A 12,434-nucleotide genomic window follows, 5' to 3' on the forward strand; every position below is an offset into this window, starting at 1 on the left:
AGACAACTCTTTGGTAGAAGCATACGGAAGCAGTGAGCAAATCACAACTTGGCTCTTTCTTTTCTAAAAAAAAAAACATCGAAAGGCGGGCGACCTGTCGCATTTCTCTTACAAAATTTTTAGACAGTCCATAGACTTTCTATAGACAAATCCTAGACCAGTTTAGCTTCTATACATTTATGACCATACACTTCTAGTAAACTTCTCTAATGAAAGTCTAATAGACACAGGTCTATAGAAGATACATAGACTTATGACCACCCATAAATTTCTTAGACCGTCTATAGAAAAATTTCTACTGAAATTAATAGACAGGCCTATAGACAGTCTATAGACGATATATAGACTTATGGCCATACACTTTCTGTAGATTTGTGTATAGACAGTCTATGGACAAAAGTCTATTGGTCAAGTAGACATGTATAGACTGTCTATAGACGATCCATAAGCATATGGCCTGGCAATGCTATAGACCTTTGTCTGTAGACAGCCTATAGACATGTCTACTAAACTTCAATAGACCATTGCCTATAGAATGTTTGTAGACAGCCTACAACTATTGCAAAAGGTCACAATGTCTACACAAATGACATGACGATCAATATACTTCCAAAATTAGTTTATTTCCAAGCTATCCAGGCTGGGAATATGCAATACATGAACCATAAGAATTCACCACATTACACAAATGTTGAAAGTAACGGTCCGACAAGTTTCCTCAGAAGCATTCTAGCGATCTGTTGTCTGCAGTCAATCATCCGGGAATGTTGACCTGTATAGCGCAAAGGAAAAAATAATATAAGAGGAGGTGACAAAAATTGTCACTCCATCACTACACACGTGCTTTACAACGCAAGGTATATCCTGGCTATCCTATTCTTAACCTTGATCTTTTGGTTTGGTTTTATTGGGTTCAAAGACACAAGGTGACTCAGGCTATCGAGGGATGCTGTAGTGAAAGGCTGCGGAATAATTTCGTGCACATGTGGTCTTTTACCGTGCACTGACATCGCATAGTACACGGGCCTCGAGCATTTCGACTCTATCAAAATGCGACCGCAGAGGCCAGGATCGAACTTCCATTTTTCAGGTCACCAGACGAACATGATAACCACTGAGCCATCGCGCAGGCTTCATCATTTCAGTAAATACGCAGGACCAATTCTTAATGGTTTTCATAGAACATTGTAATTAAGACCCATAATCCCTGGAGTTCGCGCTCACAACTTGAAGCACAAAAACGGGACGGCGTACTCATACATCAGCGCGCGCTCTTAGAAACAAGCGGGTTGCAGCGCTTCCATGCCGCGCTTATTATCCAGAGGAGGATAAACATTATTTTCATCGACAAAAGCAGCACATGGTGCGGGGTTATAGCCCGATCAAGTGGCCATGAGCCCATGGCGTTCGGCGACTTCTATAGGGCTCTTGTCACAACCCGGATCTGTGTGTCCGAGTCGGAACTGAGCAATGCGGCCTCCCACTGGTCCGGATTCGAGAGCTGAAAACCTGACCCGCCGCGGTGGCTCAGTGGTTAGGGCGCTCGACTACTGATCCGGAGTTCCCGGGTTCGAACCCGACCGCGGCGGCTGCGTTTTTATGGAGGAAAAACGCTAAGGCGCCCGTGTGCTGTGCGATGGCAGTGCACGTTAAAGATTCCCAGGTGGTCGAAATTATTCCGGAGCCCTCCACTACGGGCACCTCCTCTTCCTTTCTTTTTTCACTCCCTCCTTTATCACTTCCCTAACGGCGCGGTTCGGGTGTCCAACGATATATGAGACAGATACTGCGCCATTTCCTTTCCCCAAAAACCAATTATTATTATTAGCTGAAAACCTCGCGGAGGGGAGTCCTGAGGGCAAGCCCAGAGTATGTGGGATAGAGTGGCATGTTGGCCACACAGTCGACAGGAGGGAGAGTGTGTAGATCCCAGGGTATATGCGGGCATATGTCGCGGGGTTGGGGAAGGTGTTCGTTTGGAGTTGCCTCCACGCAACCTTTTGGGCTTTGGTTAGAGAAATATGTGCGGGGGGATATAGAAGTCTACCTAAGCGGCAGTGCATGGTTATGTCGTGAAAAACTCAAACAGCACCTAGTGGCTGAAGCTGCGCAGTTTCAAAAGCAGACGTGAGCTTGAGACAGCATGCGCATTATTGTCAATACCGTCTCAAATGCACTTCGTTCTTCCTTCAAGTGCAGCCCGAACAGGGCAGTAAAGTGGTCGTACTTGCATAAAGGGTATCTTTACGCTGCTAGAAAAATCAAGGACAGCAACGAACGCGCTCAAAGTAAGAACTATTTCAACGAAACAATTAACAGGCGCAGCCATAAAAATTACAGGATTGCACTTCAGTCTGCTCAAGAGCGGAAAGGCGAAAGCCTTTCCCTTTCCTCTGTTACCCTGTGACGTCATTGACTCATGACGTCAATAGTAGCGACGTGAAGTCGCCTACATTGTGACGTCATCAACTTGTGACGCCATATACTGGTGACGTCAAATGCTAATGACGTCTCATGTGACGTCATCTACCTATGACGTCACATCCTTGCATTTTCAGGACTCGAACCCACGACCTTTTTGCTATCGCTATCATCGCCGCTCTCAGCAACCATCACTATTGCTATCGTCGTCACTATTATCCTCGCTAATACAAACCATCACTACCGCTACAAGGCTATGTTGAAGCCGGAAGTGTCCGCGAAATGTGTCGCCGGAGGTTGGTCCCCTGTGACGTTACTGGAGTCCCCGTTCAGCAATTCTGATGGCGATAGTGATACCTTGTGTCAGCGATATGATAGGGGTAGTGATAGTGATGATGACGATAGCAAGTGATAGTCGATGAGAGCGATGATGATGTTATAGTGCTGATAATAGTAATGATAATAGCGATAGCAAAAAGGTCGTGGGTTCGAGTGCCTCAAAGTTACTGAATGTGACGTCACAAGGTGTGACGCCTTGATTATGTGACGTCACGAGTCGGCGACGTCACATGAGATGTCATTAGTCGAGGACGTGACAAGGTAGGCGACGTCATAAATATGTGACGTGACGTCGCTACCAGAGACGACACAAGCCGTACGCCGTCATGGGTCGTGAGACGTCATGAGTCGATGACGTCTCAAGGTAAGAGGAAAGGCTTTCGCATTGCCGCACTTAATCAGACATAAGTGCAATCCTGTAATTTTATTCAACCATCACACAACAAGCACTCCTCCAGCGCAGCTTGACTACAACTTTGACAAATGTCCCGTGCTGCAGTCTATATATAGCGTTACAAAACATCTTCGGTGAAATGTCGCTGTCCACGACGCGCACCGAGCGAGCGTCTGCACGAAACATGCAATGCACAACACTCAACGAACAGCGCTCCATCGTCCGGATAGGCGATAACAGAAAGATTTAAAAAATAAAAGTAATCCATCGTCCGGATAGGCGATAACAGAAAGATTTAAAAAATAAAAGTAATCCACCTCAGAACGTGAGTGTGCGTTTCCGGAGGCGCCAAGTAAATCGAGCTCACACGGCGCTAACGCAGAGTTCCATTCCGGCCGTTATTCACGGACTAAGCGATATTCCTGGCCGCGCATCTACCTTGAAACACGAAAAAGCCAGCAGACAGCTTGCCAGGAGCGGCTTATCATCACGGGTTTCGCACCGACTGCCGTTCTGCGCAGTAGGAAAGACATAGCGGCACATACACAAGCGGCGTTAGTCGAGAACGTGGCGGTTTGCGCTGCTTGTAACGCCGCTTACAAACGAGTATTGGAAGTTCGTCGCTACGCACGTAATCTGTTCTGCACACACAGTTCTGCTTAGAGTGGTTAAAGAGACCAAATGGATGAAAAATAATCGTGTAGACTTACCGCAACTGAACAATTAAGTTGGATTTCCATGAAAATATAACCCACGAGAGAACATGCCGACGACCCAGACAGATCCGAGCCCAGAGTTGCTTGCAGACCGAATTATTTTTCGCCGTCTCGCCGTGAAGGGTAAAACGTGGAACAGAAACCTATTTCACGGACGCACCTTTACAGCTTGCACTCTTGCCGTTTGTAGCTTGATCTGGTATCCAAGACCACAGAGGGCAATTGGTTTATAAGCTTAAATTCTCAGCTCGCGCTTTAAAAACCTTATTCTTTTCGCGAAACGAAACCAAAACCTTCCTGCTTTCTCCCTAGGCGCCGCATCTCCCATCGAATAGTAAGTGGCACACCTTTCAAACAGAAATTAAAAAGTTGTGCAGCAGAACATCTTTTCGGGCGTGTTCGCGTTTTCAAAAATGGTACGGACGACATCAGCGTGTCATCGGCTCCGAACCAGCAGGTGCGTGGGGAAGAGCGAAAAAATACTGGGCTTGTGATTGTTGCGTCGCAACCCTTTGCCACGTGAACGCAAACTGCAAATGTATAAATGGCAGATGCTAATCGCGCAGAGGACCATGCTCTTTTTAGACTCCTCTAGCGATGTTTCTAAGAGATGGGCACATCCCTGGGTTCACACACCCGTCTGCCCCTCTTTATTTAGAGGAAGTTTTAAAGAGAAATGGAGAATCGCTGATAAAATGCTTCTGAATTAAGCGCGTTGGACAGTAACGATCGAAAGATGGAATGCTATGCCTTTAAGGGAGAGCGTGTTCGTTTGATGCAATACAGTTTGCGGGCACACTTACTTCAGGAATGGCTGCCTTTCCTCGGTTTAATTCTTAACATTAAAAATTATTGAATTGTATTCACAATATATGCCACGGTATAACCACAAGGAGCTTCCCAAGGCTTCTAAAGACAATATACAGGAGGGCGTTGCACTGTCCTCTCAGATATATTTCTTTGAATTCCCGAAATACCGAGGAAGATGGAGGGTTCCTGGACTTCCACCTGCAGAGGTCTCTGTCAATGTCAACGTTTCGTCGTGATTTGAAACGAACGAGAAGGTGTCGTTGTGGGAAAAGAGACCCCCCTTCAAGTTCCGACCCATGCCACTCTGCTTGGGGACGCCACCTGACAAAGCACTTCTGGTGTCGAGAAGAGCCCACTACGCCGGTCTCGACACCAGAAGTGCTTTGTAAGGTGGCGCCCCCACATATAGTGGCAGCGATTGGAAGTTGGAAAGCGAGGGGGGGGAGGACTGTTACTTTTGCTCGCGATAGTACATAACTATAGGCGTCCCATATCCGCCAGTGCGATTGGATCGATCTACCCCCGACTCACATCACGTTACTGTGCGTGTAAATGGCTTATTCTTGATAAAGCTACGGGATGCGCATAAAGGCTGCAAAGAGTTGAGATCTTCAACAAAAACTCCCAGAACTTATATACGTAGGGACTCTTCGATAGGTGTCACGGTGCCTCCAATGCTGCACTAAATGCTTGTGGACAGTTTGTCCACGGTAGGCCCTCTTTTCCTGGCATGAGAAAAAAAAAAACACCCCGTTGCGAAGGAAAAACAAGGTCTCACCGAGACTCGAACTCGGATCGCTGGATTCAGAGTCCAGAGTGCTGACCAATTACACCATGAGACCAAACACGTGTTCCGACGCCGGGAATCGAACCCGGGCCTCCTGGGTGAGAGCCAGGTATCCTAGCCACTAGACCACGCCGGACACGGTCATGGCCTTGGAATAACTTGTATTCATTGGGCAAGAGCACATCAAGCTTGATGCCGAATTTCGTCGGAGCTCTGATATACGGTTATTTATGGTAGCCGTGCGCACTTCAGCTAATTAACAGACAACACTCCTACAAAAGGCTTTCATCCGCGGCAAAAGCAGACGGTTTCATGGGCAACAGCGTTCAAAAGAGGAAGACAAAACAAAGGTAGCAATCAGCTTGGAGCAAATACAGTAAGGAAGACGCAGCCCTTATTTGTTTTTGTTATCGGTTAATTAAATAAAGCAGATAAGGTACGGCAGCCATTCGGGCGCGAATGTGGCTGAAGAGGAACAAAAACGAACACGAGGGCTTCCAGAAGAAGCTCGAGAAGCCGCTCTCCTTTTTCTTTTAAATTCACCGGTGTTGCGCTCCCACGTGCTTGTCCTTTTTGTTAACTGCGTTCAGGTGAATAGCCACCCGATTCTTGGCCGATCCCTCAGTGTGGGTATGTGCCATCTTTTGATAGGCTAACAACAACAACTACTCATCGGGTACAACTTCCGATTTCGATCTGGATGATACAGTGACCTCCAATGTCTCACAAGGTCAAACCGAACTTCTCTGCGTGGTGGTATGACCACGAGCATTGGGTACCTGACCTTGACTTTGACATTTCATCAGAGACGATGGGTACCACATCGAGAATGACCTTCAGTGCCTCACAAAGCCAAGCTGAACTTAACAGCGGGAAGGTATGGCCCAAGCTACGTAGTATGACCACGTGATCATATGACTTTGACCATTAGGTACCTGTCCTTGACCCTTTAGCTTGACATTTGATTTGTGACAGTGGAGACCATGCTTAATAGAGCTTTCTTTGTACAACAAGGTTCAAGCCACGTTGAACCCCATCCATTTTTTTCCCTCCGATCCTATTCTTCCTAATTCTGAGTTCAGGTTGCGATGACTTGACTCTTGGCCCCCAGTGTAGGTATATGCCATCTTTTTCAAGGCCAGCAACACCTACAACTACTTTTGTTATGGTAGGGTAATTTTGCGCGGTAACAGCAGGCTTTGTTTCCTTCCAGTGTGGCCAATTCCCCTCGTATGTACGTGCCGTTCACCAAGGGCACATCAACAGAAACACCATGACAGGTGACGTTTTGACAGACGTTCAACTACTTCGATCGCGACACGCAGTCTCAGATACCAACGCGGAATGGTGCAAAATTGAAAATTGGTTTTTGGGGAAAGGAAATGGTGGAGTATCTTTCTCACATATCAGTGGACACCCGAACCGCGCCGTAAGGAAAGGGATAAAGGTGGGAATGGAAGAAGAAGGTGCCGTAGTGGAGGGCTCCGGAATTAAATTCCACCTCCTGGTGTTCGTGCACTCACATCACACAGCACACGGGCGCCTTTCGCGTTTCGCCTCCATCGAAATGCGGCCGCCGTGGTCGGGTTCGAGGCCGGGTACCCCGGCTCAGTAGACGAGCACCTTAACCACTGAGCCACCGCGGCGAATCGTATAATAATAATTGGTTTTGGCGGAAAGGAAATGGCGCAGTATCTGTCTCATATACCGGCGGACACTCGAACCGCACCGTAAGGTTAGATAAAGGAGGGAGTGAAAGAAGAAAGGAAGAAAGAGGTGCCGTAGTAGAGGGCTCCGGCATAATTTCGACCACCTGGGGATCTTTAACGTGCACTGACATCGCACAGCACACGGGCGCCTTAACGTTTTTCCTCCATAAAAACGCAGCCGCCGCGGACGGGTTCGAACCCGGGAACTCCGGATCAGTAGTCGAGCTCCCTAACCACTGAGCCACCGTGGCGGGTTCGGGTTCGAATCCGGGAACTCCGGATCAGTAGCCGAGCGCTCTAACCACTGAGCCACCGCGTCGGTGTGGTGGGGGATAGACTTGTCTTTGTGTTCGGAGAAGGAGGAGGCGCTCGCCGTACGTAGAGGGGAGAGGGGTGAGGTCGGGGAGGTTAGTCGCTCGGTTAGTATATCCTCGAGCTAGACTGTCCGCGGCCTCGTTTCCCTCGAGCCCCTCGTGCCCATTAGTCCAAGTGATTTTGTGCTTGCATGTGGAATTTTGAACTTGTGGGGTAGTCAGAATGGGAGCGACGGAGTGTGGAAGTCTGCCAGAGAGGAAGAGGCGACACGCGGACTGGGAGTCGGTAATAATTTTTAACTCATTTCCCTTAGCATCACCGTGCTGGATTGCGAGGGCAATTGCAGCAGTTTCTGCTACTGTGGGAGAGCAGTTTCGTAGGGAGGCGCTGGCGATTTCCTTGAAATTGGTGTCCAAGACGACCGCCACCGCGTTTGTTGAATAGGGGTACATGGCTGCGTCGACGTATACAGCATTTTGTGCCTGTCGATGTGTGCGGCGCAGATAGTCCACTCGCGCCTTTCGTCGTCCCTTTTGTGAGTCCGAGTGCATGTTCTTCGGGAGTGGAGCTACATACACGCGAGTTCGCAGAGTTGAGGGTAGGTCTCGGTTGTCCTGGACGGCGCGTATGCCAGCCGGGGAACCCACTCTTTCCAAGATTGCGCGTCCAGCTTTGGTGGTGAGGAGGCTTTCCTTTTGGGATGCTAGGACGGCTTCTCGAATTTCTTCTATTGTGTTGGTCAGTCCCAGGTCCTCGAGGTGGCAGTTGGTCGTGTACATCGGGAGGCCTAACGCATGTTTGTAGGCGGTACGGATGATGGCATCTGCTTTGTCTCGCTCATTCCCCAGAAGTGGTAGGAATGGGAGAACTTATGACAGGCGGCTCATAACTAGAGCCTGTATCACCACACCGTAAGCTAACGGCGGCAGAGGCGAGGGAATGGCGACAACTACAGACGAACACCTGCCCTAACCTACACAAGTACCACATCATCTTCCCCGACACATATGACAGCATCTGCCCCTGGTGTGGCGGAATTCCAACAACATATCATGTAACATGGGGCTGCTCTGGTCCCAAGCCCCCCGAACTAGATAAACATCACTCCGAGGAACAGTGGGAGTCTGCCCTGCTCAGCTCTGACTTGGCGACGCAGCGAAAGCTGATATCCCAAGCAAGAGCAACTGCGGTGGACATTTTGGTCCTGAAATAAGGATTCCACCCAAAATCTGTATTTTCGCCTGTCTATCCTCCTTTTTGCAATAAATATTTTCTACTACTACTACTACACCGCGTCGGGTCGAACTCCGGATCAGTAGCCGAGGATGACGAGGCAGGGAGTGGCAGATGAAAGCCGATAATCCCCTCCCTACATTGTCGCGCCGCTACCTGAATTGTCACGCTAGCAGGATCATGAGAATCAACCGACCCCATTGGCTGGAAGAGGGCCCTTTGACGGGGAAAAAGCCTCTTCGTTCTTGAGTTGTATCCGACTAGCATCGCACTTACATTTAACATAACTTTGTTACAGGGACAATAAGCATAAAATGAAATTGGCCTATATCTAGAGAGTACCGCGTTCTTGTGACAAAAAGCTACATACATTGAAAATGGAGCTTTTATAAGCTAGAAAAAAATGAAAAAAATTTGCAATACAGGATCCTCACCTCTGGCCATTTTCGCCAGGACTTTCTTTTGTGGCGGATCTCTGAGGATGGGCTAAACTGCAATTCACTCTTGACGTCACAAGTTTGACTCAAATGGCGGGAAAAAAATGTAATCTTAATTCAGTTTTCTAAGCTATAAATCTCTCCTTCTCTGCCCAGCAAACATCGACATAGCCAAGATTACGGGATTGCACTTAAATCTGCTTAAGAGCGCAAATGCGGAAGCCTTCTCCTGTCCTCTTTCTCCCTTAATTTTTCATTTCTGTTATATTCTGTAATTTTCATTTTCTTTTGTTTTTATTCCTATTTTCCTTATACTTTATATTTATTTATTATTTCGTTCTTATTTTTATTTCTGGTTTATTCCATTACATATATGTTGCCTATGAACTATTGCTTAATGAACTCTTACATTTTTGTTTTATTTACCACACAACTTATGACTGACAGCTCGTGCGGACAACTTCCGTCTACAACCTCCGTCCACGCCGCTCATGAGCCATGAAAGGCTTCCGCCTTAAAAAATTAATGTAGATTAGCTCAGCTAATCCAGGATATACAAAGCGAAAGATGTCGGCGTTCATGTTCATTGGCGTTGACAATGTTATAGACGGCGATGGCTTTCATGAAAGGCGCATAACTGGCTCCCTGGATATGCGGACGCCTCATTCGTGCTTTGGTACATATGTGGCGGTGGTGAGAGAGCGAGATGTGGCCAGAATGCATTAGCGCTGCATGCCACCTCCCAGGGTGGTAGAGAGGGCGCGCTGCCCATCCAGTATCCGGAACGCAATCAAAGCAGGCTTCTGCAGTTGAACACCAAACCACGTATATGGAAGCCAGGTTGAGGTCTCCACTGAGCCACGGAACCGGTTTGCGCCTTTCCTTCCGTGAAAATGAACGTCCCTTGCAAAGTTGTCAACGTCAAATAATAATAATAATTGGTTTGGGGGGGGAAGGAAATGGCGCAGTATCTGTCTCATATATCGTTGGACACCTGAACCGCGCTGTAAGGGAAGGGATAAAGGAGGGAGTGAAAGGAGAAAGGAAGAGCGAGGTGCCGTAGTGGAGGGCTTCGGAATAATTTCGACCACCTGGGGATCTTTAACGTGCACTGAAATCGCACAGCACACGGGCGTCTTTGCATTTCGCATCCACCGAAACACGGCCGCCACGGTCGGGTGCGAACCCGGGTACTCCGGATCAGTACGCCGAATTCATTTTTGAAATTTAGTTTTAACCGAAATAGATCAGTATTTCCGGCTTGCAAGCACAGTTAGCTGTCCATTCAGTACCAGTTGAAGTAGCTCATAGGATACAGTGGTATCCCTGGAGTGTGTAGTATACCGTTGTTGTGACCTTTGAGGCACTCAACTTGGAACTCACAAGTAGCTGCAGGTCGAAAGACCATGCATTTCCCACTGTAGGCTAGCGTATGGCTTCGTCTGCTCAGACGTAGGGCCACCCCTTGGTTAAGTAGGTTCCAATTTTCAACCAATTTTCAAGTTTTGGTGGGCGATGTCAGCGCCCGTTAAATGCTTCCTCCGGCCTACTGGCCGACATATATATATATATATATATATATATATATATATATATATATATATATATATATATAGGCTTCAAACTCGCGCGCTCAAAAAAAAAACAGTGGCTGCGTTGTCAGGGGGTTAAAGTTGCGGCGCCTGCCAAAAGTCCTTCGTGTCAGCAAAAACAAGGTCTCACCGAGACTCGAACTCGGATCGCTGGATTCAGAGTCCAGAGTGCTGACCAATTACACCATGAGACCACATACATGTTCCGACGCCGGGAATCGAACCCGGGCCTCCTGGGTGAAAGCCAGGTATCCTAGCCACTAGACCACGCCGGAGACATGGACTGCTATTCTAGCACACCTTCTAGTAACAGAGTAAGCAACAGCGGGCCAAGTTTACTGCTAGGCTTCAGCTAAGCTCTGACATGCGGTTATTTAAAACAGCATATGTGCCAAACACCCAACGCCAATATTCATGGACAGAAAAAGATGTGGTGTCACATACAAAATTTTTCATATTTTCAAGAAAAAAAAATAAGCAGAATTACAAAGCCATTCACGAGTTGGGAGGGAACTGAGGGAAAACCAGCTGCTCGTTATTTTCTTCGCTTTTTAAGAATTAAAAAAAATATACTGCAGCGCCTAAGGCGCAAACGTGGCAAGGAGCTGTAACGGACGAGGAAATAAAAGAAGGGGAGATAAAGTTGATGATGGCAGAGAAGAGAAATAAGGAAGAATATAATGAGTACATATTCTCAGCGCAGTAAAAATTAAACATAGCGCAGAATGAGGAACGTACTCATGTAGCGCAAACGGCTTCGCGTCCTTGACTTCACAGTGTTATCATGAGCTGTTTCTCCTGCATATAAATACGTAACTATATATAGTGTAGTCTATATATAGTGTAGTACATAAAGTGTAGTCCTTGAGGGTTACGGAGTGGATTCCAAGAGAAGGCAAGCGTAGAGAAGCCGAGCTCGCGCACGGGCGCTCTACAAACACTATGGCACGGAGCCGGATGCCGTGTGGATGGATGGCGCATGCGCAGGTGAGGACGCGGTTGTAGCCATCACGAACCCCTCCCTGCAACCGATTGCCACCCTTCACATATCCCCCACTGCCACTTCGGAGGAGGCTGAAGAGGCCGCCATTGCCCTAGCCATCACGCGCACGGAGGCCCGGTATATACTGTCAGACTCTAAAACTGCCATACTAAATCTTGCTTAAGGGAGAGTTCACGTCCCTGCCTTTCGCATACTGATCTCCCTCGCCGCACACCCGCCCCGCCACATGGAGCTCATATGGGTGCCTGCCCATTCCGGGAATCCCGGAAACGAGGCTGCCAAAGCTTTAGCCCGAGGTTCTCTCAACCGGGCACCGGCGGCCTCCGATATGGGGTTCTCACGGTAGCGCATGCATTCATTCGGTGAACAGACGCAGGCCTGCAAAGCTGAGCGTCGGCTCTACCCCTCACCCCATCCCTTCCTCGACAATTCTCACCAGACACTTTGGAGGCGGCTCCAAACACGCACCTTACGCTCCCCTTATATACGCTCGCGCTATCACCAAGTCCACACAAACCCCTCCGGTACCCTCTGCTACCACCCCAAAGCCACTTACGATCATATCCTTTTCCTCTGCCCGGCGGATCCTCCCCCGCGGGACCTGGAGCACGTTACCACTTGGGAGGCTTGGGAGACCTCACTGCCCTCCGAGGACCCGGCTAAGCAAGCCATCGCCAC

At 48.3% G+C, this 12,434-nt stretch overlaps 1 protein-coding gene, 1 long non-coding RNA gene and 4 other non-coding genes across 6 annotated transcripts in view; 1 reads left to right on the forward strand and 5 right to left on the reverse strand.

Annotated features, from left to right (window-relative positions):
* Window positions 1-12,434, forward strand: part of LOC144107589 (N-acyl-phosphatidylethanolamine-hydrolyzing phospholipase D-like) — a 51,781-nt gene that overhangs the window by 6,975 nt on the left and 32,372 nt on the right. The gene's annotated exons all lie outside the window — the stretch shown is intronic.
* On the reverse strand, window positions 605-4,576 carry LOC144107590 (uncharacterized). Its single transcript, XR_013309314.1, has 2 exons — window positions 3,865-4,576; window positions 605-772 (listed from the first exon to the last, which is right to left on the reverse strand). It is a non-coding gene; the product is annotated as an uncharacterized LOC144107590 (long non-coding RNA).
* TRNAQ-CUG (transfer RNA glutamine (anticodon CUG)) lies at window positions 5,450-5,522 on the reverse strand. Its single transcript has one exon. It is a non-coding gene; the product is annotated as a tRNA-Gln (tRNA).
* Window positions 5,532-5,603, reverse strand: TRNAE-CUC (transfer RNA glutamic acid (anticodon CUC)). Its single transcript has one exon. It is a non-coding gene; the product is annotated as a tRNA-Glu (tRNA).
* Window positions 10,875-10,947, reverse strand: TRNAQ-CUG (transfer RNA glutamine (anticodon CUG)). The gene has a single exon. It is a non-coding gene; the product is annotated as a tRNA-Gln (tRNA).
* On the reverse strand, window positions 10,957-11,028 carry TRNAE-UUC (transfer RNA glutamic acid (anticodon UUC)). Its single transcript has one exon. It is a non-coding gene; the product is annotated as a tRNA-Glu (tRNA).

The sequence above is a fragment of the Amblyomma americanum genome, chromosome 10 (assembly GCF_052857255.1).
Source record: "Amblyomma americanum isolate KBUSLIRL-KWMA chromosome 10, ASM5285725v1, whole genome shotgun sequence".
Lineage (NCBI taxonomy): Eukaryota > Metazoa > Arthropoda > Arachnida > Ixodida > Ixodidae > Amblyomma > Amblyomma americanum.